Source organism: Sus scrofa, chromosome 1 (assembly GCF_054392235.1).
Source record: "Sus scrofa isolate SSC_HxYL_T2T_F1_AM1 chromosome 1, Sscrofa_HxYL_maternal_Yorkshire_Landrace_v2.0, whole genome shotgun sequence".
NCBI classification, from domain to species: Eukaryota; Metazoa; Chordata; class Mammalia; order Artiodactyla; family Suidae; genus Sus; species Sus scrofa.
Window position 1 is genome coordinate 218,094,927 of NC_139383.1, and position 22,207 is coordinate 218,117,133.

Genomic DNA, 22,207 nt, shown 5'->3' on the forward strand with positions numbered 1-22,207 from the left:
AATTTGACAACCTAGAAGAAATAGACAACTTTCTGGAAACATACAGCTTGCCAAAACTGAATCAAGAAGAAATAGACCAAATGAACAGACTGATCAGTAGAAATGAAATTGAATATGTCATAAAAACACTTCCTACAAACAAAAGTCCATGACCAGATGACTTCACAGGCAAATTTTATCAAACATAAAGAACTAATACCCATCCTTCTTAACTTTTCCAAAAGGTTGAGAATAAGGAACACTCCCAAAGATATTCTATGTAGTTATAATCACCTTAATACCAAAACCAGACAAAGATACTACCAAAAAAGAAAATTATAGGCCAATATCTTTAATGAACATAGGTGCAAAAATTCTTAACAAAATTTTACTAACCAAATCCAACAACACATAAAAAAGGTCATACACAATGACCAAATGGGGTTTATCCTAAGTTCACAAGGATGGTTCAACATACACAAATCATTCAACATGATACATCACATTAACAAAAGTCAAAAACCACACGGTCATCTTAATAGATGCAGAAAAAGCATTTGACAAAATCCAACATCCATTCAGATAAAATCTCTTACCAAAAGTGGGTATAGAGGGAACATATCTTAACATCATAAAAGCTATTTATGACAAACCCATAGTCAATATGATACTCAATGGAGAAAAGTTGACAGCCTCTCTGCTAAAATCTGGAACAAGACAAGGATGCTCACTCTCACCACTTTCTTTTTTTTTGGGGGGGGGTCTTTTTGCCATTTCTTGGGCCGCTCCTGTGGCATATGGAGGTTCCCAGGCTAGGGGTCTAATTGGAGCTGTAGCCTCCAGCCTACGCCAGAGCCACAGCAACTTGGGATCCAAGCCACATCTTCAACCTACACCACAGATCATGGCAATGCCGGATCCTTAACTGAGGCCAGGGATTGAATCCACAACCTCACGGCACCTAGTTGGATTCGTTTCCGCTGCACCACCATGGGAACTCCTCACTGCTTTTATTCAACATAGTATTGGAAGTCCTAGCCACAGCAATCAGACAAACAAAAAAAATAAAAGTTATCTAAATTGGAAGAGAAAACATAAAATTATCACTCTATATAGATGACATGACACTATATATGGATAATCCTAAGGACTCCACGTAGAAACTACTCAAACTGATCAATGAATTTAGTAAAGTAGCAGGATACAAGATTAACATTCAGAAATCAGTTACATTTCAGTATACTAACAATGAAATATTAGAAATGGAATATAAAAATACTTTTTTTTTTTGCCTTTAGGGCATATAGAAATTCCCAGGCTAGGGGTCAGATTGTAGCTGTAGCTGCAGGCCTATACCATGGCCACAGTGTGGGATCCGAGCCATGTCTATGATCTACATCACAGCTCAGGGCAATGCTGGATCCCTGACCCACTGAGTGAGGCCAGGGATCAAACCTGAATCCAAATGATACTAGTCAGATTCATTTTCGCTGAGCCATGATGAGAATTCCAAAAATACAATACCTTTTAAAATCACACCCCCCAAAATTAAATACCTAAGAATAAACCTAGCCAAGGAAGTGAAAGGTTTTTTTTTTATATATGTTACTTTTTTCTTAAGGTGTATTTAGTTTTATTTATTTATTTTTTGTTTGTTTTTTTAGGACCGTATCCACGGCACATGGAGGTCCCAGGCTAGGGGTCTAATCAGAGCTGTAGCCTTTGGCCACAGCCACAGCCACATCAATGCCAGATCAGAGCTGAGTCTTTGACCTACACCACAGCTCATGGCAACACCGGATCCTTAACCTACTGAGCGAGGCCAGGGATGGAACTCACAACCTCATGGTTCCAAGTCAGATTCATTTCTGCTGCACCACAATGGGAACTCCCTGAAAGATTTTTATGCTGAAAACTATAAGACATTAATTAAGGAAATTAAAGAAGATTCAAAGAAAATAGAAACATATTTCATACTCCAGGATTGGAAGAATTAATATCATTAAAATGGCCATACTACCCAAAGCAATCTACAGGTTCAACGCAAGCCCTATCAAATTACCCAGGACATTTTTCACAGAACTAGGACAAACAATCCAAAAATTTATATAGAACCATGAAAGACCCAGAATTGCCAAAGCAATCCTGAGGAACAAAAACCAAGCAGGAGGCATAACTCTCTCAGACTTCAGGCAATGCTACAAAACTACAGTAATCAAGACAGTGTGGTACTGGTACAAGAACAGACATACAGACCAATGGAACAGAATAGAGAGCCCAGAAAGAAACCCAGACACCCATGGTCAATTATTCTTTGACAAAGGAGGCAGGAATATAAAATGAGGAAAAGACAGTTTCTTCAGCAAGTGGCGCTGGCAAAACTGGACAGCTGCATGTAAGTCAATGAAACTAAAACACACCTTCAGACCATGCACAAAAATAAACTCAAAATGGCTTAAAGACTTAAACATAAGACAAGACACCATCAAACTCCTAGGAGAGAACATAGGCAAAACATTCTGTAACATCAATTGTACAAATGTTTTCTTAGATCAGCCTCCCAAAGCAAGAGAAATAAAACAAAAAATAAACCAGTGCGATCTAATCAAACTTAAAAGCTTTTTGCACAGAAAAGGAAACCATAAAAAAAAAAGACAATGAGAACAAGAGAATGGGAGAAAATAGTTGCAAATGATGCAACCAACAAGGACCTAATCTCCAAAATATACAAACAGCTCATACAGCAAAAAAAACCAACCTGATTGAAAAATGGGCAAAAGACCTGAATAGACATTTCTCCAAAGGAGACATACTGATGGCCAAGCAGGCACATGAAAAAATGCACAACATCACTAATTATTAGAGAAATGCAAATCAAAACTACAATGAGGTACCACCTCACACCAGTCAGAATAGTTGTCATTAGTAAGTTTACAAATAACAGATGCTGGAGAGGGTGTGGAAAAAAGGGAATCCTCCTGCACTGTTGATGGGAATGTAAATTGGTACAACTACTATGGAAAACAGCATAGAGGTACCTCAGAAAACTAAATACACAACTACCATATGATCCAGCAATCCCACTCCTGGGCATATATCTGGACAAATATTTCACTGAAAAAGATAATGCATCCCTGTTCAAAATAGCCAAGACATAGAAACAAACTAAATGTCCATCAACAGATGTGTGGATTAAGAAGATGTGGTACATGCATACAATGGAATACTACTCAGCAATAAAAAAGAGCATAATAATGCCATTTGCAGCAACATGGATGGAACTAGAGACTCTCATACCAAGTGAAGTTAAGTCTGAGAGAGAAAGACAAATACCACATGACATCATTTATACCTAGAATCTAATATATAGCACAAATGAACCTATGTATGGAAAAGACATGGAAAACAGACTTGTGTTTGCCAAGGGGGAGGGGGAGGGAGTGGGATGGACTGTTAGTTTGGGGTTTGTAGATGCAAACTATTGCATTTGGAGTGGATAAGCAATGAGATCCTGCTGTATAGCACAGGGAACTATTATCTATTCATTTGTGATGGAACATGATGGAGCATTCTAAGCACTCAATAAATGTTAGCAATTATTATTATTGCTGGAGATCTCAAAACTAGCAGGTTGCAAGATAGAGAGAATTAAAAGCCAAAACTGGACTTCCCTGCTGTGATGCAATGGGATTGACAGCATCTCTGGAGAGCTAGGATGCAGGTTCAATTCCCACCCCATCACAGTATGTTAAGGTTCTCGTGTTGCCTCAGTTATAGCTTAGGTCGCAACTCTGGCTCAAATCTGATCCCCTTGCTTAGGAATTCCACATACTGTGGGGCAGCTAAAAAATGAAATGAAATGAAATAAAATGAAATAAAATAATAGCCAGGGCCACCTGTCTCCAGAACCATGAACTTTCCTCTCTGCCTTGCAGCCCAGGAGGCAATTTAACAATAACAGCATGATACTGCAATATGAAGCAGCAATAGATGTAAAACACAATGAAGTGTCAAAGGCCGGTGGAGGAAAGGGCATGAGAGCTATGCATTTGTACTCAGCAAAGGAAGCCAGTGAGTATTAAGCACAAGAAATAGAAATTAAAAATCTGGAGGTTTGGGTGATGCACACTGCTGCTCGGCCTCAGCTTTCAGTCATGGATTTAACCCACGCCACAGCAGCGACTCAAGCTGCTGCACTGACTATGCTGGATCCTTAGCCCGCTGGGCCACTAGAGCTTTCCAGCAGACTTTTTTTTTTTTTTTTCCTTTTTACAGCCATACCTGTGGCATATGGAAGTTCCTGGGCTAGGGGTCGAATCAGAGCAGCTGAGGCCAACGCCACAGCACACCAACACCAGATCCAAGCTGAATCTGCAAACTGTAGCTTGTGGCAATGCTGGATCCTTAGCCCACTGAACAAGGCCAGGAATCGAACCCACATCCTCACAGAGACAACATTGGGTCCTTAACCAACTGAGCCACAATGGGAACTCCCCAACACACTTCTTCTTCTTCTTCTTCTTCTTTTTTTTTTTTTTAGGGCCACACCTGCAGCATACGAAATTTCCAGGCTAGTGGTCTAATCAGAGCTGTAGCTGCCAGCCTACACTGCAGCCATAGCAACGTGGCATCCAAGCCACCCCTGAGACCTATGCTGCAGCTCACGGCAATGCTGGATCCTTTACACACTGCACAAGGCCAGGGATCAAACTTGCATCCTCATGGATACTAGTGGGATTCTTAACCCACTGAGCCACAATAAGAACTCCCCCAACAGACCTATTCTCAATTTGTTTTTCTCTTGTGAGCTCTGCATCTTTTGAAAATGTCTGTGCGAAGTGGTTCCTGAGTGTAATACCGTTGTTTCAACACCCTCATCGTCCTAGTGGGAACTAACTAGACCTTAGGGATGATAAACACATGACTGTGAAACTGAAGAAGAGGCTGACTGCCATCACACATCCTCAGGGTGTAGCCATGGCTGAGGAAATCTGAGCTGTGAAACACCTGGGGTGCTGGGGTCTGACACAGCAAGGCAGATGCATGGTTTGATGAAGCTCTTCAAGCATCTCTCTCCCACCTCCGATCAAGAAGGGGGAAGAGAAAACACCCAGGGTGGAAAATGTCTGAGCCCCTCACTCTTTGCCCTATCCTCCTCAGAACTTTTTTACACTTGGCTCAAAAACTTCGGCACCTTTGCACTCAATGCCAAGTTTCTGTGACAGATTAGTTTCCCCATAAAACCATTCTGAAGTAAGCAGTAACTTTAAAGTTTTGTTTAAGTTATACAAGTTTGAATTTTTACGTTCTATTAAAATTTAGGGAGTTCCTGTTGTGGATCAGCATAAACATATCTGACTAGTAACCATGAGCATGCGGTTCGATCCTTGGCCTCACTCAGTGGGAATCTGGCATTGCCATGAGCTGTCATGGAGGTGGCAGTCATGGCTCAGATCTGGTGTTGCTGTGGCTGTGGCATAGGCCGTGGCTACAGCTCTGATTCGACCCCTAGCCTGGGAACTTCCATATGCTGTTGGTGCAGCCCTAAAAAGACCAAAAAAAAAAAAAAAAAAAAACCCAAACAAAAAAATCCCCAAATTTTAGCCCTGGAGTTCCTCTGTGGCTTGGTGGGTTAAGCATTCTGCATTGTCTCTGCTGTGGTTCAGGTCATTGCTGTGTTTCGGGTTCCACTAGTGCAGCCAAAATAAATAAATAAAAATAAAATTTAGCCCTAAAATGAAAAAAAATTCAAGATTCAAGGCTTACCTTCATCATATCCTAGCAAACTGACTTTAAAGTAATTACATCTGTAGCAGCCTTAATTTATTCACTTGCCTAAAATAGGAATAATAATAGCACTTACTTCGTCGTATCTTTTTTTACAAAAATTAAATGTGATCTTTTTTTTAAAAGCCTATGCTAATTAAGTAGTTTGGTTTTAGTTAGGTAGAGGAAAGAATTTGAAGCTAGGACAGAAGAAACATGGGTTCTAATTTCTGCCGTGACCTAGCTCACTTGCTTTGGGCAAATTCCCTGATGTCCTTGCTTTTAGTTCACCCCTTGTTAACAAGATAGGAGAGCACGTAGCAGAATGGTAGGCATTCGGGAAAAGTAGCAGCATCTTTATCCTTCCAGTGTCTTGTAAAATGAGACGACTGGATGAGTCACTGGTTCACAAAACCTGGCTAGTTATCAGAACAAACTTTGGTGATTAAAAAAAGAAGAAACAGAACAATCAGAACATGCGTGTTGAGAGCTGTGGACTAGATGATTTCTGAGATTGGCTCATGGTCTGATGAAGAAAATATGACTTGGGTTTAACTTTATTTGTTTATGCTTTTTAGGGCCATGCCCAAGGCATATGGAGGTTACCAGGCTGGGGGGAAATCGAAGCTATTGCCACCCGTCTACGCCACAGCCACAGCCACATGGGATGTAAGCTGTGTCTTCCACCTACACCGCAGCTCACGGCAATGCTGGATCCTCAACCCACTGAGTAGGGCCAGGGATCGAACCTGAAACCCCATGGTTACTAGTTGGATTAGTTTCTGCTGCGCCACAATGGGAACTCTTGCCCTTTTTTTTTTTTTTTTTTGCTGGGTTTAACTTTCTTTATTCTCTCTTTTCCACAAACTGTTTGAGTCCTTGTATAATGTTATATAACAAGAAAAGGGATAATATAGGAGGATTGGGGATTTGAAGAGTTGTTATGAGAATATAATTTGACAGTGCCGGCAGGCACTTAACACAGGGGTGGTCAAGGTGAAGATAAATAAATGGCAGCTATTGTTAAATGAGTCTCACTCTTCCTAAACATCACTTTGAAAGATGTGTTTGGAAAACACTGGGTGACTAATGGATGTTGTATTCTCTAGAACAGAGATATTTTGTAATATTGATTAAGAGTAATGCAAGGAAATATAGAACAGTGGGGGAAAAGGACTTTCCAGAAGAATGGGGCAATCTGTGTGGAGCTCTCAGGATCTGACCTGTGTATCTGAGTGATTGATAAGACAATGTGACAGGTGAGGGAGGGGTGCTGAGAGGTAAGGTCAGACCACAGAGGCTTTGAAGGTTTAGTAGAGAAATGTAATCTGGTTGAACTATTGAAGCTCTGCTTTTTTTATTTTTTAATTTTTCTCTTCATGGCTGCACCTGCGGCATATGGAAGTCCCCAGGCTAGGGGTCAAATCGGAGCTGCAGCTGCTGACCTATGCCACAGCCACAGCAACACTGGGTCTGAGCTGCATCTGCAAACTACATTACAGCTCACGGCAATGCTGGATCCTTAACCCATTGAGCGAGGCCAGGGATCAAACCTGCATCCTCAAGGACACTATGTCAGGTTCTTAACCTGCTGAGCCACAGCAGGAACTCCAGCTCTGTTTGCTGACTTTATGACCATGGCCACCTCCCACAAACTCACAGAGCTCCTATAGGAACATCTTGTACACCAAAGCAATTTTAAGGACATATGCAGGGGAGCTGGGAAAGAGAAAGCACTAGGAGGCAAGCACATCTTTGTTTTCTTCTGGGAGAAAGAAAGTAAAAACAAAGTGTTCAGGACAATGTTCTCCTTTAAAAAGCATGATGCAAACTGTCAGTCTTATTTTCCTTTTGTGATTTCATATTGCTGATGTCAACTAAGACATATCAGTAAACAAAAGCCGTTGCAGCCATCCAGCCACCACGTGACAGCCACCCCGACAGTGAGCCCTGAGGGAACTCAGGATGGAAACCAAGAATGCCTGCACTCTAGCAGTCAGCTGCTGCAGCCACCTCCTACTGCACACCTGGCAGAGACTCAGGATGAGAAAACACAGGATGCTGCCCCTCCCTCCTGTAGCTTTGTGCATATCAAAGGAATGATTTCAATGACCTCAGACTTTGCATCTTCCCCTACATAAAAATTGCTAATTTCATTAACTTCAGATGTCTGGTTTTCTTTTATTAACAGTAACTTTTTTTTTTTTTTTTTTTCCATTTCTTGGGCGGCTCCCGCAGCATATGGAGGTTCCCAGGCTAGGGGTCCAATCAGAGCTGTAGCTGCTGGCCTACACCAGAGCCACAGCAACGCTGGATCCCAGCTGCGTCTGCGACCTACACCGCAGCTCACGGCAATGCCGGATCCTTAACCCACTGAGCAAGGCCAGGGATCGAACCCGCAACCTCATGGTTCCTAGTCGGATTTGTTAACTACCGAGCCACAACGGGAACTCCAACAGTAACTTTTTGATGTTTGGAATACCTGGCCCTTCATGGCAAAACTCCTATATATCTTGACTTGCATCTTCAGAACAGTCTCTCAGAGTCACTGGAGATGATGTTTCCTGGGTGAGGTCCTAAGAATGTCTGCTGAATAAAACATTACTCTCAACTTTCAGGTTGTGCAATTTCTCTTCAGGCTACAGTGACAAGCCCTGTGCCCTACTCCCAAGTCACCCCAGAATGACAGAAGCCTATGGCCTTCTAATGGACACCTGATCCAAGCGAGTACCTGCCACGGGATGAAAAACACCAGAGTAATTGCAGCTCATTTAAAGTTAGCTGGTGATGGATAAGCAATGAGATCCTGCTGTATAGCACAAGGAACTAAGTCTAGTCACTTATGATGGCACCTGATGGCGGATAATGTGAGAAAAAGAATATGTGTGACTGGGTCATTTTGCTGTACAGTAGAAATTGACAGAACACTGTAAACCAACTATAAGGAAAAAAATAAAAATCACTTAAAATGAAAAAAAAAATAAAGTTAGCCAGTGGAAAGAATTTTATTGCTCCACTTGGGCATCCAGTGTAACTCACAACAAACTTCCACAATGGCCTGGTTGTCTTTATCTTTAAAATAAAATCATTTATATTACAATTTGTACTTCTCCAGAAACAGGTATTTTCAAGTGATTTAGAGTCCCCAGGCAAGCTTTAGGGGAGGGTCTGCTGGGCTTTCCTCCTTCCCCCTTTTGCCTCTTAGATTCTCATTAGTGTTTAAGAGCCTTGAGGCTGAAACTGAGCAGGACCCTGTAGGGCCTTACTAGGGACAGACTAGCCTCACCTTCCTGCACCCTCCTGTCCATAGAAAAGCTTTAGCCTCTAGGCCTTGCAACTGAAGCAGGAGATAGATCTGTCCCAGGCTGAGCAACAGTAATCTGCTCCCTGTGGACAGATAACTTCAAGATAAAAGCTGCATCCTGCTTGGATAAAAGATAGAGATCCTCTATTTCTCATTCCTGAGGTCAAGGAGACCTCCGGAACCATATAGCTGCAGAAATGTTCCTCTGGGGTCAGAGAAAGGAGGGGCACCAGACCACAGTACATCCTGTCAACTTCCAGAGACCCTCAGCTAGAATCCATCCCAGCTAAAAGATGTGCATGCACACAGGGAAGGGCCCTGAGTCAGGCCAAACCAGATGAAGCAACATAATTAGCCAGAGGGAGCCTGGAAGGACTGTCCCCATATGGGTGATTTAAACAACCTACAAAAACAGGTGTTGTTCTCTTCTTCTCTCTTTTTTTTTTCTTCTTTTGTCTTTTTGAGGGCCGCACTTGCAGCATAAGGAGGTTCCCAGGCTAGGGGTCTAATCAGAGCTGTTGCTGCTGGCCTATGCCAGGGCCACAGCAGATCGGAACCGTTTCTGTGACTTACACCACAGCTCACAGCAATGCTGGATCCTTAACCCACTGAGCAAGGCCAGGGATCGAACCTGCAATCGCATTGTTCCTAGTCAGATTTGTTAACCACTGAGCCACGAAGGGAACTCCATCTCTCTTGCTCTGTCTGTCTTTGTCTCTGTCCCTCCCTCTCTATCCCACCCCCACACCCCAGCCTGCCTGTTCCTTTGCTTTCTCTGCTCCCATCTTCTCTCATCTCTTTAAACCTTGCCTGTGTTTTCTCCACACTTATCTCTCTCTTCTTTCTTTAAATAAATAGTTATTGGTATCACTACCCTGAGTCTTTTTGCCGAATTCTTTCTCCAAAGGGACAAAGTTCTGGGGACCTACAGCAGGTGGTTAGGGTTCAGCATTCTCACCTGACAGCCACCCAAGAACATTTTTGGTGCCCAAACCCAGGAATTCAAGGTAATCCGTGGGCCTTGCCCAGCTGTGACTTGAGGCCCCTGACTTTCACTCTTGCTCTTTCTGTCTCTAGCTCTCTGCTTCACTTTCTTTTCAAGACCCATCTATCTCCTCCTTCACAAAGTGCAAAAAAAAAAAAAAATTTTTTTTTTTCTTTTTTGGCTGCACCTAAGGCATATGGAAGTTCCAAAGGTCAGGGATTGAATCCAAGTTGCAGTGTTGACCTGTGCTACAGCTATAGCAATGCTGGATCCTTAACCCACTGCCTCAGTGGGAATTCCTCCAAAGAGCAAATTTATTTTATTTTATTTTTTTTGAAAAGCACTTGTCAACATTTAATGAATTTCCCACCATGTGGTTTCAAGCTACCAGGACACAGGCCCCCTCCCGCCACACCCTTAATCTTCTCTTAGCTGTCTGCTGAAAACTTTGGCCTTCACGACGACAAGCTGCTTTGGGAGCTTTCTCTTCCCCAGAACTTTGTAGTAACCTGATCGCACCACATCAATGATAAGGGCAGCTCCAGTCTTGTTCTTGGCAGCATTTATCTTGTGTCTGCTCACTGACCAAGGTCCACAATTTATCAAGGTTGACAGTTGGGCAGAACTCTGGTTCCTCTTTAAGTGGTAATGCCTCATACCAACTTTCCCAAAGTATCATGGGTGATATTTGTCGAAGTTGATCCTGTAGTGATGCATGTCACCCGCATTGCCCCGGCCTCCTGGGTGTTTCTGGTATTTGCCGATTTGGCCATGGCCGTGGCTCACGTGGCCACGAAGTTTCTAGGTCTTCCTTAGTCTGGATGGCATGTGGGCAGCAACGGCGAAGAGCAAAGAGCAAATTTAATCAGAGAAGTGAGAGAATGCAAAAACAAAGGAAAACAGGCAAGACAAAATAATAATAGTTTATCCATAAAATAAAGTCAAGGACTTTTCATTCCTTCTCAAGAGCTATAGGCAATATTCTGAGTCATATCCTTGAGTTGTTTTGCGGATGCTAAAACCCTCATCAGGTAGAGGAAGTGAATGCTATGCTAACCACAAACACATAGACAATCAGTTGATGATGTTAACTCCCTAAATACCACCCAGTTACTGCATCATCGACCAATCTAAGGAATATCGACAATCTGAACAGGCATCCTACAGTCTTCACCCCTAATGTTGCCTTTAAAAACCCTTCTCTGAAAGCCACTGGAGGATTGGGGACTTTTGAGCATGAGCTGCCCATTCTCCTTGCTTAGCCCTTACACTTTGTGATAAATGCTGCATTTTCCCTTCACCACAACCCACTGTCAGTAGATTGGCTTTACTGCATTGATGAGAAGAATCAAGTTTGCTTCAGTCACAAAGTCAAGGACTGGAGCCTCACTCTTCTTTCACCTGCCACTGCACCTGCCACCATGTTGGCCCAGACTGTGTGAGAACTGTTTCCACTGGGATTTTCACAGGGGTCTCCAGTGTAGCACACACACAAAATATATATATATATATATAATGAGCACAGAGCTAGCTCTTTTAGAATGACTAAATTTAAGTTAGCAGCCAAACTCCTACTCCTGCACAGTGATGGTTGTTACCTTTTTTTCTTAAGAGATTTCTCAGATCCATGCTTTTCCCACTATCATTCCAAAGTCAACTCACAAGTCTATGTGGAAGTTTAGAACAACACAATGAATGGTGAGTGTGTAAATTCTTGTGGGTTCTATGTGCATGGGTATGACATTGTGTTTCCTGGCTAAGAGTTTGCAAATGTCTTGGTATTTTGTGAATGTGTTAGAGGGATGATCAAAACACTTCATTGAAACTACTCTTCTAGTCCTGCCTTATTCATTCCACACTTCAGAGGTATAAATTGGGGTGGCACTCAACATTATAAATAATATTCAGGGATATTGTTTTGCTTTTCACCTCACAGTGAAAGCAGCTGTGGAGCAGGTCATTTTGCTTCTGATGGTTTCAGGGATGGTTCCTCCTGACAAACAAACACAACATGTCCCTTATGTTACTCTTGGTCAGTTTTTGCCATTTCAAGTACAGATTGTCTCTATACTTGTACATCACATGTTCTTGGAAATGTGTTTCCAGTTGAATACCTGAAAGTAAGTGAAAGACTCCCTTGTTACACAGAGCATTCCGTCCCCAGAGACCCAAAACATATCGTTTAGGCAGTGGCTCTTTTTATTGGAAACAGGCAACTGGGCATGGGTCACTCAGAGGCTTCACTTTGTCAGAGGGAGAAGGGAGGGACAGCAGAAGATAGAAGGAAGATGTTAGGCTCAATGAAGTGATTCCATAAGGCCTCCCCAGAGCATGGCAGGATGGGGACGAGGAGAGTAAGCTCCAGGGTTCCAGATATCAGGCACTGTGGGATCTGCAGGGTCCTTTAGAGAAGGTAACGTGATCATGATAAGACCTGAAGGAGGGGTGTCTAAGCTAACCTGAAGGGTCATAAATGAAGGCACAAAAATTTCCCTGACACCTTGTCTAAGGCTGATGCTTCACAGGGAAAGCAGCTTAAAGGTGATCCAATTATCAGCCAGCTGAAGCAGGAAGACTAAATCCAGACAGATGCTTTACCAGTATGAATATATTAAGTGGAAGACACTTGAAGGCTTCTTAGTACTTTCGGGCTTCTGTAACAAAATACCCCAGACTGGTAGTTTATAAACAGTGGAAGTTTGTTTCTCACAGATCTGGAGGCTGGAAGTCTGGGACCAGGATGCCTTCAGGGGGCCCTTTTCTGGGTTGTAGATTTATCACACAGTAGAAAGCATGGGAGCTCTTTGGGATCTCTTTGATAAGAGCACTAGTCCTAATGTGAGGACTCCACCCCCACAACCAAGCACTAGCATAGGAGGTAGGATCTTTGGGGGGTGCCTGGTCATTGGGGTGGAGCCCTCACATTAGGACTATCAAAGAGATCCCAAAGAGCTCCTATGCCTTCTACTGTGTGATAAATCTGCAAGTCAGTTAGATACTGAATTTTTACAGATGAAATTGTATGTTTAAAAAAAGTTTTTTTGGTTATTTCAAAGAAACTTTTAGTGAGTACTTACACTCCATGGATTTTTATTCTTTATCTTTCTGGTAATTTTAGTTTTTAAAAATATTGAGCCCTTCAAAGATTTCAAAGCCAAATTTATGGTTACCAAAGGTGAAACATTGGTGGGAGGGATAAACTGGGAAGTTGGGAGTGGCATATTCACACTACCTTATACAAGATCGATGGGTGATAAGGACATACTCTACAGCATAGGGAAACCTACCCAATACTCTCTGATGGCCAGTGTAGGAGTGGAGTCTGAGAAAGAATGGATGTATGTGTATGTGTGGCTGATATACCTTGCTGTGCACCTGGAGTTAACACAATGTTGTGAGTCGACTATACTCCAATAAAATTAAAAAAAAATTGAGTCCAGTAGCCTACTCAAAGATGGCTCTTTACCTTCCAGTATTCACATCTTATACTATCTCCCTCACACTGAACTAGGGCTGGCCCTACATGCCTTCTGAGCCTGGGTAATAAAAGGCATTGTAGCTTTTGCCTTAATCTCTTGGACTACTTGCTCGGCAGAGAGCTAGCCATCTTGCAATGAGGACACTCAAGGAGTCCTGTGGAAAGGTCAGTGTGGAAAGGAACTGAGCCTCCTGGACAACAGTTGGCACCAACTCGCCAGTCATGTGAGTGAGTCCCAGTTACCCTTTAGGTAAGTCCTCCAGCATTTATCTGACTACAACCACGTGGCAACTGAACCAGAACTGCTTAGTGAGCTACATATGAATGCCTGACTCCCAGAACTTGTGAGAGAAAATAATTATTATTGTTTTAAGCCACTAAGTCATTTTGGAATGACTTGTTAATTAGCAATAAATTATTAACATATTAAGTTTCTGAAAGTCAGAGATATTTTCATTATTTAGTCAAACCATGAGAAGTTCCTTATTTTTGTGTTGTTTAACCTAAGAAGTATAACATCAGATCTGTGGGGTTTTGTTTTCTCCAATTTTATAAAAATTTTGACCATTTCTTCAAGTATTTTCTCTAGTCTCTACCCTCCTTCCTCTCCTCCAATGACTCCAATTACACATATATTAGGGTGCTTGAAATTGTCCCATTGCTCACTGTTGCTCTAATCACTATTATTTTTTTTTCCTTTTCCTTTTTGTGTTTATTTTGGATCATTTTTAATGCTGTGTCATCAAGTTCACTAATATAGCCTCCTGCAGTATCTAATCTGCTGTTACTATCATCTAGAGTAATTATCATCTCAAACATTTCATTTTTCATCTTTAGAAGCTCAGCTGAGTCTTTTGTTATGTCTATTACATGCCTAAACATGCTTGTTTTCACCACCTTCTTAGATATATGGAATATCATTATAACTATTTTAACATCCTTGTCTATTAATTCTGTCATATATGTCATTTCTGGATCTGTTTCTGTTGTTTGATATTTTCTCCTCTTCATTATGCATCATTTTTCCTACTTCTTTACATGCCTGGTAATTTATGATTGAATGCCAGACGTTTTTCCCCTTCTAGCTTTACTAAGATATCAGTGTGAGCACTGCATAGTTGTCTAGTCTAATGATTTGACTTATGTACATCACAGACATTTTGCATCTCTTGAAGACAGGATATATTATTAAATATATTTCACATATTTATTTATAATATAAACATATTTACAGTATTTCTTATAAATATTGTTGAGTTTTGTTCTGAGACACAGGTTACTTGGAAATATTGGTATACTTCTGGGTCTTACTTTTAAGCCTCATAAGCAGGATCAGAGCAGCATTTGGTCAAGAACTAATTTTGCCCTACAACTGAGGCAATTCCAAGTATTCTACTTGCTGTCCTATGATTTATGAGATTTTTCTACTCTGCCCACATATGTTGATGATAGTAATAGCCTTTTCTTGAATGGATCCTTTAATTATTAAATAGTGTCCTTCTTTGCCTTTCTTTATGGCCTTCGTTTTAAAGTCTATTTTATCTGATATGAGTGTTGCTACTCCTGCTTTCCTGTCATGTCCATTGGCATGAAATATTTTTTCCCACCCCTTCACTTTCAATCTATATGTGTCCTTTGTCCTAAGGTGAGTTTCTTGTAGGCAGCAGATTGAAGGTTTTTGCTTTTTATCCAATCAGCCACTCTGTGTCTTTTGATTGGAACATTCAGTCCATTGATATTTAAGGTGATAATTGATAGATGATTATTTATTGCCATTTTAAACTTCGTTTTCCAGTTGATTCTATGATTACCCATTCTTCCTTTCTTTTTTTGGTTGGATGGTCTCCAATTATTTTCTGCTTGAGTATTTTTCTTTTTCTTTTTTGTGAATGTAATGTTTGGTTTTGATTTGTGCTTGTCCTGTTTTTTAAGTATGTTAACCCCTTCCTATAACTGTTTTAGCCTGATAGTCCTATAGGTTCAAACACTTCATTACCATACTAAAATTAAAAAAAAAGAAAATTAAAAAAGAATCTATTTATTTCCTTACTTCCCTTGCCCACATTTTATGATTTTGATGTCTCTTTTTTTCTTTTTAATTTTATTTTGTTTTAAACATCTTCATGATTAGATCTGTATGCTGGCTTATTTGAGTGACTGCTCTCTAATTGCGGTTTCCTCTGTCGTAGTTCTTCCTTTTTTTTTTTTTTTTTTTTAATTTAGAGAAGCCCTTTCAATATTTCTTTTAGAATGGGTTTTGTATTGCTGTATTCTTTTAGTTTTTGTTTGTTGGAAAAAATTTTTATTTCCCCTTCTGTCTTAAATGATATTCTTGCTGGATAGAGTATTCTAGGTTGCATATTTTTTCCTTTCAGTGCTTTAAATATCTCTTGCCATTCCCTCCTGGCCTGTAGAGTTTCTGTAGGGAAATCAGCTGAGAGCCTTATGGGGTTCCCTTATAAGTGACACTTTACTTTTCTCTTGCTGTCTTTAGGATCCTCTCTTTATCAGTAACTTCTGCTATTTTTATTATAATGTGTCTTGGTGTGAGTCTATTTGGGTGCAACTTATTTGGAGCCCTCTGTGCTTCCTGTATCTTGAAATTAGTATCCTTTAGATTTGGGAAGTTTCCAGCAATAATTTCTTCAAATATATTTTCAATCCCCTTATCTTTTTCTACTCCTTCTGGAATTCCTATTATGAGTAGATTGGCCCACTTTATATTATATATTGCTTTCATGTTTTTTTCATTTGGTTTTCTGTCTGCTGTCCTGTTTGGGTGATTTCCATTATTCTATCTTCCACGTCATTAATTTGTTCTTCTGCATTATTCATTCTGGTTTTTACTGCCCTTAGCTCAGTTTGTATCTTTGCAAATAAATTTTCTAGTTTTTCTTGGCTCCTCCTTATATTTCTAGTTCCTTTCTGAGGGCGTCTGCATTATTGTTCATATCTTAATTCCTTCAGTATTTTCACTATTTCCCTTTTGAACTCCAAGTCTGTCAGACTGCAGGGGTCTGTTTCACTGTTGACTACTTTAGGTGAGTTCTCCTGTTGGTTTAACTGGGAATGGTTTCTGAGCTTCTTCATCTTGCACGTTATTTTCTTTTTCGTGGTGGAGGTGCACGCCCCGTGGCCGGGTAGGGTTGCCCTGGCACTGCTGTAGAGTGTTTCCCAAGGGATGGCAGTGTTGGCTGGTGGTCTTTGATGCAGCGGGGTGTTTCTGGAGGGTGGACGGGGCTAGCAGGGTCACTCTGAAGCAAAGGAGGACTTCCTGAGGGCAGGCGGGACTGGCAGGTCCGCAAGGTATGGAGGCAGACTTCCCGTGGCCAGGCAGAGCTTGCCCTGGTGCTTCTGGGCCTCAGAGCTCTTCCAGGGGGACCAGTGGTGCTGAGTGCTGCTCCACTGGAGTGTAGCCCCTCTAGAGGGTAGGCAGACCAGGCCAGGGAAAGCCCTGGAGGTGGTTGGCTTCCCATGAGTGGTAAGGCCAGCCTTCCGGGATGGCAGGCGGCCTCAGGTCAGGCGCACATGGGGTAGGGGAGGGGGGATGCACTGGGAAGCACTGCTCTCTGCTAGTTGGCAGCAAGAGTGCTTGCTGGGGCTCAAGGAGTATTCTATGGTGGCCCACCCCCTCTCCTCTCTCCTCCCCAACACTGGCGCCTTGTCTCTTCTGCGGGTCCAGATCTTCTCCCAGATTCCCTCTGTTGTGGCTTTCCACTCCCCAGCCCTTAGCATATTGCTCCCACCACCCACAATGCACCACTTCCTAGTCCCTCAGGCTGTCTCCACACCACCAACCCCAGTCCGCTCCTGGGGACTAACCTCCTGAGCCAAGGTCTTGGTGCCCAGCCCCCACCCAAGCGTCTCGTTTTTTGGTGACTGTGCCAGTAGTTGAGATGATCTATTTGGCTCTCACTCTGCTTTTCAGATCTCAGACCTACTGCTGCGCTCTTCTCGGCCTCTGGAGATCCCTCCAACTTGGTTGATATTTCTGTCGATTAGGTGACTTTCCAGGGTGTGGGTTCCCTTTCTCCTTCACAGTTTCCTTTCAGGAGTGCCAGTTGGGTCCTGATTCCCAACTCTCACTCTCCTCTTTTCTCTTGTTTTACCCAGTTATATCATGAGATTCTTGCTGTTATTGGAGGTTTAAGTTCCTCTTCCAGCATTTAGTTGCTGTTCTGTGCGAGTTGTTTAACATGTAGATGTGTTTTTTTTGTTGTTGTGTTTGTGGGAGAGGGCAAGCTCATCCCCCTACTCTTCTGCCATCTTGCCTCCTTTGACACAACATTTTAAGTCAACTATATTCCAAAAAAGTTTAAAAATTCAGTAGCATTTCTATATACTAACAATGAACATGCAAAAATTGAAATTTTAAAATGCAAGATCATTTACTGGTGCTCTAAAGAAAATGAAATATTGATGTATACACTTAATAAAACATGGACAAAATCTATATGCTGAAAACTTCAAAAATACTGATTAAAAAAAAATCGAAGACCTAAATAGAGACACATGCTGTGCTATGGATTGGAAGAGTCATCTTGGCAAAAATGTCAACTCTCCCCAAATTGATCTATGGGTTCAACACAATTCCTATCAAAACCCTACCAACCTTTTTGGAAATAGAGGTAAGGTTATTCCAAAATTCAAGCATAGGTCCCCAAATAGCTAAAACATTCTTGACAAAGAAGAATAGAAGGAATCACTCTACCTGATACTAAGGCTGATTTTATATATGCAGTGACTGAGACAATAAGTTACTGGTAGAGGCAATGACACACAGATCAATGGAACAAAACAGAGAATCCAGACAGACCACAAAAACATGCCCAACTGACTTTGGACAAAGGTGCAAAAGCAATTCAATAGAAGAAGGACAGACTTCTCAGCAAATGGGGCTGAAGTTACTGGACACCTTAGTGAGAAAATTAAACTTCATCTAAGCAGTTCTCATTGCGGTGCAGTGGAAATGAAACCAACTAGTATCCATGAGGATACAGGTTAGATCCCTGGCCTCACACAGTGGGTTGGGCATCTGGTACTGCCATGAGCTGTGGTGTAGGCCAGAAGCTGTAGCTCCAATTCGACCCCTAGCCTGGGAACTTCCATATGCGGTGGGTGCGGTCCTGAACAAACAAGCAAAAAACAAAACAAACAAAAAAACTCCATCTATGCAAAATTTAATAAAACACAAAAAGTAACTCAAAATGGGTCATGAATTCAAATGTAAAATGTAAAACTATAAAACTCTTTGAAAAAAAATTAAAAAAAACTCTTTAGGATCTAGGACTAGGTAGAGTTTTCCCAGATGATCCATGAAAGGAAACACTAAACCACCGAACTCATCAAAACAAAATTTTATTCTGTGAAAGCACATGAAAAGAGAGTGAAAAGACAAGTTACAGAATGGGAAAAACCACTTGCAAACCACATATCCAACAAAGAATAAATATCTAGAATACCCTAGGAACCCAAGAGTAAATATACAAACAACTTGATTAGAAGATGGGCAAAAGCATGAACAAACATTTCACCACACAGGCTGTATGAGGGCAAATAGGCCCATGAAAAGATACTCAACATCATTAGCCATCAGGGGAATGCAAATACAAACTACAACGAGCTATGACTACACATCTGTCACAATGGCTAACATTAAAAATGAGGACCACCTCATACACTGGAGAGGGTGTGAAGAGATGGCATCATTCATACCCATTGTTACTGGAAGTGTAAAATGGCACAGCTGTCATTTCTTATAAAACTCAACATCCAATCACATATGACTCAGAGATTGCACTCTTGAGCATTTAACCTAGAGAAATGATAACTTATGTTCACACAAATGATCTTAACAGCTTTATCTGTCACAGACAAAGCTGGAAACAACCCAAATGTCCTTCAGTGGGTGACTGGTTAAACATGTTATAGTGTATATATTTCACAGAATACCATTTAGCAACAAAAGAAGAATGGATTGACACATGTAAGAGCTTAGATGAATCATGAGGAAATCATGCTGAGTGGAAAAAGGTAATCCTCCAAAATTACATACTACAGAATCCCACTTATAGAATATTTTGAAATGACAAAATTTTAGAAATGGAGGACATACAATTGGTTGCCAGGGGTTAGGGATGAGGGTTGGGGGTGATGTGACATGGCAGGGAGATGGGTGTATTTACAGAAGATAATAGGAGCTATCTTTGAAATGCTGATACTCTTCAATTTCTTAACTGTGGTAGTAGTTCCATATAACTAAATGTGATAAAACTGTATAGAAAAAAACACACACGCACAAATGAGGACAAACAAAATTAGGAAAATCCAAATAGGATTGGCCATTTGTATCAATGCTGATATACTGGATGTGATTTTATATTAGAGTTTTACAAAATATTACCATTGAAGGATACTGGGTAAAGCATATATAGGATCTCTCTTATGAAAAAAGAAGAGGGACAGTGGGGACATTACTGAGAAGAGCCACAGTCTGAGACGACTGGTATCAATTAGATTAAACTCCAAATTCCATATTGCAGCATTCTGAATTTTATGATATGGTCCCAACTTATTTTTTCAGGCTGTCTTCCATGACATACTTAAGCGACCCCAGCATTAGAGCCCTTCTGAGCTCCCTGCCTTTCCCCCAAATGATTAGTGCATTCTGTATGGAAGGATGCACAGCTCAGGGCATTGGTCCCCCAACCTGACTGTGTATTAGCGGCCTTCCTCTGCCTCACCCAGTACAAGGTGAAAATCATGATATTTTCTCCTACCATGTAGCAACCCGTGAACTTGATAATCTCACCCTTAATTCTAGTAGTATACCAAAGCATTTTTCCAAACCAAGAATGTTCTCTTCTCTTCTGATGCTAGTGATCAAGATAAAAAATGCCATCTTTTTTTTTTTTTTTTTTTTTCTTTTCTAGTGGTTCCTCTGCCTGGCATTTCCTGCCCCCAGCTTTGCCCCTCCTTCCACTACTAATCTTAAAAAAACTTCCTTAGTGAAGATTCTTGTCTGTTCAGCTGGAGAAAATTGCTTCCTTTTTTTGAAATCTCAAAGTCCTTTTGTCTTAGTTTATACTCTGTGCTGTATTGGGGTTATTCATATACCAGTTTAACGTGTCTGCTAGACTCTGAATGACTTAGGGGCAACGTCCATCATCCCCTAAACTCTCACACTAGCTGCTGTGGAGGCAAACATCAGTAAAATCCCTTCTAAGCCCTCAGAGCTCACACAACTCAGTGAGGGGGATGGTATCATTGACAAATTCCTCTACCTTTCACAAGCTGTGGAGGCGTCAAAGATCAGTGCCCCATTTCAGTTCTTCCAAGGCCCCATCACAGTAAGAAGCAGATTAAATCTGCAGTGGTTGATCCTCTCTACACAGCACTTTGTGCTGTTCCTGCTTCACTCCTGTTGCTGAAGCCAGAAACCCTTGGGAAACAGGAAATGGCCCACGTGGGAAAAGAGATATGGAGGGTAAAATGGCTGATGTGAGAGTCTCATCTCGTCTTGGAAGATAAACTCCAGGGCTTTGATACTTTGAGGCAAAACAACAAAAGAAAATATAAACATGCACATTCCTGTGCATGTACACAAACACACTCACACACACACAGCCCCAACCCAACAACAGGAAAGAAAACCATTTATATTATGACACATTTTTCCTTTTAGATTTCACATTTGCTAATATGAATAATGTAAAAGTAATCTAAAATCACAAAGCTTGACTAATTGTAGAAGCCACAAACACATGGTGGGTAATGGGAGTGGTAAATAGCAGAAAGATTACAATTTTGAACCTTACAATGTTCTCAGAAGGAAGACGATCCTTTCATGGTAAGGCAGACATGGATGGTTTTCAATCTCATCACTGGGGCTCCTTTATAAAGTTCTTTAACTGGTCACGTATTTTGTGAACATGACGTCTTTTTACCTACTTACTCTGTGTTCCTCCACCCTGCTTTTGGCAGCAGTAACCTGATTTTCCCTGGGGACCTTCTACTCCCCTGTTGTTGTCCATGTGTCTCCCCAGAATTAGCAAGTGACTTAGAGCAGCCCATCATATTGTATTCCTCTGGTCACTGAGTGGTTCTGTGGGTGGGTACGTGACTCAATTTGCCCCAATTAAAGTGAATGCCAGGACTTTTGCCAGAACCACTGGGAGAGAGAATTACTCTTTGGATTGAGGTTGCTAACAGAAAACAGTGTAATCCTGACAGCCGTTTCCCCCCCACCCCCCAAAAGAGGATACTTTACCAGAAAAACTATTATCTCACACACACACACACACACACACACACACGAGCTGAGTTATGGAAAGAGCAAGACTGAATCTCTGGTATTTAGCTTATGCCTCTGTATCTAGAATGCCCAGTGCTTGCTCTACTCTTGGACTTTAAAGATATATAAGTTAATAAATTTTCTATTTTGCTTAAGCCAGCCTCATCTTTGTGTATGTGTATATTTATGGGCACGCCCATGGCATATGGAATTTTCCAGGCCAGGGACTGTATCGGAGCAACAGCTGTGGCAACACCAGATCCTTTAACTCAACACACGTCTGCAGCAACCTGAGCCTCTGCAGTTGGGTTCTTAACCCACTGCACCACAGTGGGAACTCCTTCAATTGTATTTTTTGAAAAAAAAAATAACTTTCAAGCAAATGTACACAGACATTATAAC

The 22,207-nt window shown here is 41.4% G+C and overlaps 1 protein-coding gene, 1 long non-coding RNA gene and 1 pseudogene across 2 annotated transcripts in view; 1 reads left to right on the forward strand and 2 right to left on the reverse strand.

Annotated features, from left to right (window-relative positions):
- TTC39B (tetratricopeptide repeat domain 39B) overlaps positions 1-22,207 on the forward strand; it is a 562,176-nt gene that overhangs the window by 376,175 nt on the left and 163,794 nt on the right. The gene's annotated exons all lie outside the window — the stretch shown is intronic.
- LOC102162768 (uncharacterized) overlaps positions 1-22,207 on the reverse strand; it is a 76,963-nt gene that overhangs the window by 46,446 nt on the left and 8,310 nt on the right. The gene's annotated exons all lie outside the window — the stretch shown is intronic.
- Positions 10,348-10,862, reverse strand: LOC146407017 (large ribosomal subunit protein uL15 pseudogene; annotated as a pseudogene).